This window comes from Chrysochloris asiatica, unplaced genomic scaffold (assembly GCF_000296735.1).
Source record: "Chrysochloris asiatica unplaced genomic scaffold, ChrAsi1.0 scaffold00227, whole genome shotgun sequence".
Classification (NCBI taxonomy): domain Eukaryota; kingdom Metazoa; phylum Chordata; class Mammalia; order Afrosoricida; family Chrysochloridae; genus Chrysochloris; species Chrysochloris asiatica.
This window is the reverse complement of record NW_006408745.1, coordinates 188084-194515: the sequence shown is the minus strand read 5'-3', so window position 1 is coordinate 194515 and position 6432 is coordinate 188084.

Sequence of the window (6432 nt, the reverse complement as noted above, 5' to 3'; positions counted from 1 at the left end):
CCCTACCCAGAGAGGCAGTGATGCCAGACATGGAGACAGAGGCGATGATGTGGACAACTGGGGACACTGGACTCAGGGTGTGAGAGGGTCTGTGTGCTGACGGCTGGGGGACGGGCCTGTGGGGTTTACCCTTTGGTTATTTGATGATATATAGAGGAGACTGTAATCATTGCAATGAAATGAAATATGATAGGATGATTGTAAAACTGATGTTCTCCTATGTAAACCCACATAATTTACAATTAAAATCTTAAAAAAAAAAAAAAAGAATTCCAAATATAAACACAGATACTCCATTTCTAGTCATTGCACCATATCTTCCACTCTTTTCTCCCCACTCCATTTTCCTTCAACACAAACAGCTTGAGCATATTCTAATTTAGTAACTCATATCTCCCCCCAGAATTTAATATGGAACAGTGAAACACAGAAACTTTATAGTAACAATCCCTTAACCAAATGGTCAAGTTTAACATCACCAGGAGATAAGCCATGGTGATATCACGTGATGATATAAATGCATGGGAACAAAAATTCACCAATGTCTTATTGTTTTCCAAAGCATGACAAAATATCAGGCAACTGAAGGAGATTCTAAAAGTACCTGATCCAGTACTCCTCAAATTTATTTGAATCCATTAAAAACAGAGACTAATTGAAAAACTGTCACAGATCAGAGAAGACCAGGGAAAGAGACATGATAACTAAATGAAGTGTAGCATCCTGGATTTAATAATATTAGACTGGATAAAGAGCTTAAGTGTAAAAACTGGTGACTCCCAAGTGAAATCTTTAATTATTAGCAATGCTGGCCTTCTAGCTTTCACAGCTGTACTATTGAAATGTAAAATGTTAACATTATGACAAACTAAATTAGAAGTATATGAAAATACTGTGGTATCATTTCAACATTTATGAAATCCAAAATGATTCCAAAACTTAAAAATAACTAAGTAAAAAAGGCAAATAGATATATCTTAGAAATAAAAAACCCTATGGGGTAGTTTTATTTCATGATGTGGGGTTGCTATGAGTTAACAAAGACTCAACAATGGCACCCACAATAACTATAGTGAGCAATTGTTTGATAGTGAGAGTTTGGAGAAAGAACTGGACAAAGAGCAATGCAAAGAATGTTTATAGTGTTTGGGCAGCGTACTGAAGCTTTCTTGCTTTCCTAAGAAATGTTGGATATGTATTTATACAAGGACATCTTGTTTTATTATGCTTCACTTTATTGTGCCTTACAGATATATTTTTTTTCTACAAATTGAAGGTTTATGTCAACTCTATGTTGAACAAGTCTATTAGTACTATTTTTCCAACAGCATGTGCTCTTTTGTCTCTGTGTAGAAATTTGTTAATTCTCACAATATTTCATACATTTTCATAAAGCTATAATACACTTAAAAGACAATAGCATAGCATGAATGTAATTTTATATGCACTGGGAAAGCAAATAATTCTTGCTACTTGCATTATAGCTGCAGTTTGGCACTGAATCCTCAATATCTTTGAGGCATGCTTGTACATTATCTTGCTCAGATGTTTTTTCTTTCATGTGACTCTATTCTGAGATTTCAACAACTTGTCTGTCTGTTGTATTGTGGTGGCTTTTGTGTTGCTATGATACTGGAATATATGCCATCAATAGTTTAAAAACCATGAGGGTCACCTATGATGGACAGGTTTCAGTGGAGTCTCCAGACTGAGACATACTAGGAAAAAGGAGAGACAGACTATTTCACAAAGGTTACTCAACAAAAAGCCAATAAATAGTAGCAGAACATTATCAGATATAGTGCCAGAATATGAAAACCCGAAGGATAGAACCAGAACATTATCAGATATAGCATCTGAAGATGAAAATCTTATGAATAGCAGCAGGATATTGTCAGATATAGTACCAGAAAATGAGCCACACAGGTTGGAAAGCACTCAAAACATAGCTGGGTAAGTGTGGCTCCTCAAAGTAACATTGATCATAATTATATGAATAGAGCAAAGCTTCTGGGACCTTAATTTTCTGATGGGACACAACTCAAGATGAGGATAAACATCTAATAATAATCAGGAATGGGATGTAAAGATCTAGGAAAATTAAATATTACCAAAAAAAGAAATGGAATGTCTGACAGTCAACTTCAGAGGATGTAAGTTCAAATGGATTGGTATTAATGTAATAATCATAAAGATTACTATGCCAGGAATTTCACATTGGAGAGGAATGGTATCTCATTTCAAATCTATCATAAAGTACAATGATGATAACATCAGTTTGCCTATAAGGTAGTTGTTGTTAGGTACCATTGAGTCGGTACCGACTCATAATGACCCTATGCACAACAGAATGATACACTGCCTGAACCTGGACCAATCTCACAACTGTTGCCATGCTTGAGCCCATTGATGCTGCCACTTGGACAATCCATGCATGTTAGTCGTCAAGCTGACATCTTTGCTCTTCAACATTTTAAAAAGGTCTTGTGCACCAGATTTGCCTTATGCAATACGGAAAATTTTAAAGGTCAGCTCGAGAAGATAAAGGCAAATATTTGCAACAAAATGTACAAAGATCTGGAGTCAGAAAACCAAAAAGAAAGAATACACTCTTCATTTTTCAAGCTGGGTAACTGAAGAAAAAATTCAAGCCTCGACTTTCATTATTGAAGTATTCTTCCTCCAATCCTGATGCCACATTTTTCATCATAGAACCCAGCTCCTCATATTATTTGCTCAGCATACAGATTGAATAAGTATGGTGAAAGAATGCAACCTTGTTGGACACCTTTCTTAATTTTAAACCATTAAGTGTTCCCATGTTGTGATAGAACAACTGCCTCTTGGCAGCAGGATTGGAGGAAGACTCATTAACAACCTGCGATATGTAGATGATGCAACCTTGCTTGCTGAAACTTAAGAGGACTTAAAATATTTACTAATGAAGATCAAAGAGCACAGCCTTCGAGATGGATTGCATCTCCAGCTGACCTTTAAAATTTTCTGTTCAGCTCTTACACCTCCTCATTTCTTCCAGTTGCTTTAGCATCTCTATGCTGGAAAGCAAGTTTCTGTGTCTCTTTTGACATTCATTTTGACCTTTTCCTTCTTTCTTGTTTTCTTAATGACTTTTTGCTTTCTTCATGTTGATGTCATCCCACAACTCTTCTGGTCTTCAGTCTTTAGTTTTTAATGTATCAAATCTGTTCTTCAGATGATCTCTAAATTCAGGTGGGATATAATCAAGGTCACATTTTGGCTCTCGTGGACTTGTTTTAATTTTCTTCAGCTTCAGTTTGAATTTGCATATGAGTAATTGATGGTCTCTTCCACAGTCTGTCCCTGGCCTTGCTTTGACTGATGTATGGAGCTTTTCCAGTTTTCTTTGTATTCCATCTGCTGAGTTCCATGTGTGTAGTTGTCTCTTATGATGTCTAAAGAAGGTATTTGAAATTAACAAATCATTGAATTTTCACAATACTATCATATGATCTCCAGCATAATTTTTATCACCACAGCCATATTTTCCAACTACTGATCCTTCCTTGTGCTCCCAACCTTTGCATTCCAATCACTAGTAATGATCAATACACCTTGATTGCATGTTGGATCAATTTCAGATTGAAAAATTGATACAATTCTTCTATTTCATCCTCACTAGCTTTAGTGGTTGGTGCATAGATTTGATTGCACCTTCATATTTAATTGATAGTTTTGCTGGATAGTGGAGGATTCTTGATTGGCAGCTTTTTTCTTGTAGGGTTTTGTATATGTCTACCCATTGCCTTGTTGCATGCATGGTTTCTTCTGAATATTGTTTTTGTTAGGTGCTGTGGAGTCGGTTCCGACTCACAGTGACCCTGTACAGGGTTTCCAAGGCTGTAAATCTTTACAGGAGCAGAAAGCCTCATCTTTCTCCTGCAGAACAGCTGGTAGTTTCAAACTGCTGACCTTGAGGTTTGCAGCCCAATTTGTAACCACTACGCTACCAAAGCTCCTTTTCTGAATAGTGAGAACTTAATCTGATTTGTTTGTTTTGTAAGTGGCACTTCTCTTCTCCCTGGCCACTTTTAGGATTCTCTCCTTGTCTTTGATTTTGGAGAGCTTGATTATAATATGTTTCGGTGACTTTCTTTTGGGGTCTATACTTCTTGGGGTACGTTCAGCTTCTTAAATGTTTATCTTCTCATGTTTCAAGATGTTAGGGAAGTTTTCTTCCAGAAGCTCTTCAACTATCTCCTCTGTGGACTTCTCTGATTCTTCCTGTTTTGGAATGTCAATAATTCTTAAGTTGTTCCTCTTCATGTAATCTGGCATGAATCTTAGACTTTCTTCAGATTTTTTTTCAAATCATTTTTTCAGTTTGTTCTTCTATCTTAGCAGTATTGAGAGATTTGTCTTCCAGCTCACTAGTTTTGGCTTCCATCTCTTCTATTCTGGTCATTTCCACTTTCAGTGTATTGTCCATTTCTGATATTTTACTATTAATCGTCTGGACCCATTTTGGCAGGTTTTGAATTGTTTCCATTGCTGTATCAATCTTATTTGATTGCTCTTGTAGTACTTTCCTGACTTCTTCCTTGTTTTCCTCCACTTTTTTGTTGGAACATTTGAATTTGTTTCCTTATCATTCTTCTGAATTCTTTAGCAGGCATATCCAAAACCTTATCTTCCTCTTCTGGAAAGCCTTGGTCTGCCTCCAGCTCATTTGTCTCAACTACTCTCTTCTGTTTGTGGACAGGTTTTGATATCTTTTGTTGTTTTTTTCTTCATAATTTCCAATAGTTATATGGTTTTTTTAATGCTTAAGTGGATGATTGATGTTGTGTTATTAAGCTTACTGGGTATCTCCTAGTGGATATGATTAGGAGATAGGCTTCTCTTTTCTCATGTAATGTTTAGCAGCTCGTATTGGCTCTTGTCTCAATGGTCTATTATTATGGGGTATGCTTGTAGCTTGCCTATATGGCCACAATTGCTGTTTCTTCTTGGGTAACATAGGGAGAAAAAACTCCCACCTCCAGAAAAAATGTGTGGTGAAAAGGTCTAAAAGTAGAAGCAATATAAAAGCAAGAACCTCTGCTTTGAAACAAAAATAAAATTGTGTGTGTATACCGTAGAAGCCTCCAGTAATGGGTCGGGGTGTCCACTAACTCATGCCCCTCTCCTCGTCATCACTGTAGAGGTGCACAGATAGATATTGAGAAGTTAGTGAAAGAAATGTTTTTTTCCTATTTTTCCTATTTTTGTCTCTGAAAATCAGTTAAGTATCCGTGTGTGCACAGCATAATCCTCGAAATAGTTATGTCTCTTTATGTTGGGGTTTTACAGATTGTTCATATGTTTTGTCTGTCAGACCAAACCTGCTTTTTTCTTTCTGGTTAGGCAGGGATTAATTGTCCCACACAAGTTAACTTTAGGACTGGGACCCACAAGCAGAAGTCAAAGGATTTGCCCTTGAATGGATGGGGATCTTTCTCTCTATGCCGTGGGAAAGCTGTGGTCTCAATGCTGAACTTTTTTTGGGGGTACACCCTCCCACCTAAGACTTCCAGGTGGGGCCTTAGATATTTCATAACATGCACCTTAGCTCCTGAAGTAAATTCCATTTTGTAAAACTTCAGAATTAATAAAAATTTAAACCTTCACTTATCACCTATTTTACCTGTTGTTTTTGTTAAGTGCTATCAAGTTGATTCTGACTCATATAAACCCTGTATAGGTTTTCAAGGATCATCTGATGTGTCTGAACCACTAACCTTGCAGTTGGCAATCCAGGATTTGTCCTAGAGTCACACATAAGCACTTCATATTTTACCTAGCCTTGTTTCTATTTCAGCTACCTGTGTTGCCTAATTTTACATACATCTGTATGTTTGTTGTTACTAGGTGCCACCATGGAGTCTGTTTTGACTGATAGTAACCCTATGCACAGCAGAAGGAAACACTGCCTTATTCTGAGCCATCCTTACAATTGTCATAATTGAGTCCATTGATGCTTCCACTGTGCCCATCTATCTTGTTTGGAATCTTTCTCCTTTTTGCTGTCTTACCCCAGAGACTGGTCCCTTCTGATAATGTATCTGAAGTATGAGAAATGAATTCTCATCATCCTGGCTTCGAAGGAGCACTTTGGCTGTACTTCTCCCAAAAGATTTGTTTGTTCTTCTGGCAGTCCACGGTTGTTGTTGTTGTTGTTGTTGTTATGTGCTGTGGAGTCGGAGCCAACTCATAGCAACCCCATACAGGGTTTCCGAGGGTGTAAATCTTTACGGGAGTAGAAAGCCTCATCTTTCTCCAGCGGAGCAGCTGGTAGTTTCGAACTGCTGACCTTGAGGTTCACAGCCCGATTCGTAACCACTACGCTACGGTACTTTTGATAATTTTTCCCAACATCGTAACTCAAATGCATCAATTATTCTATGATCTTTT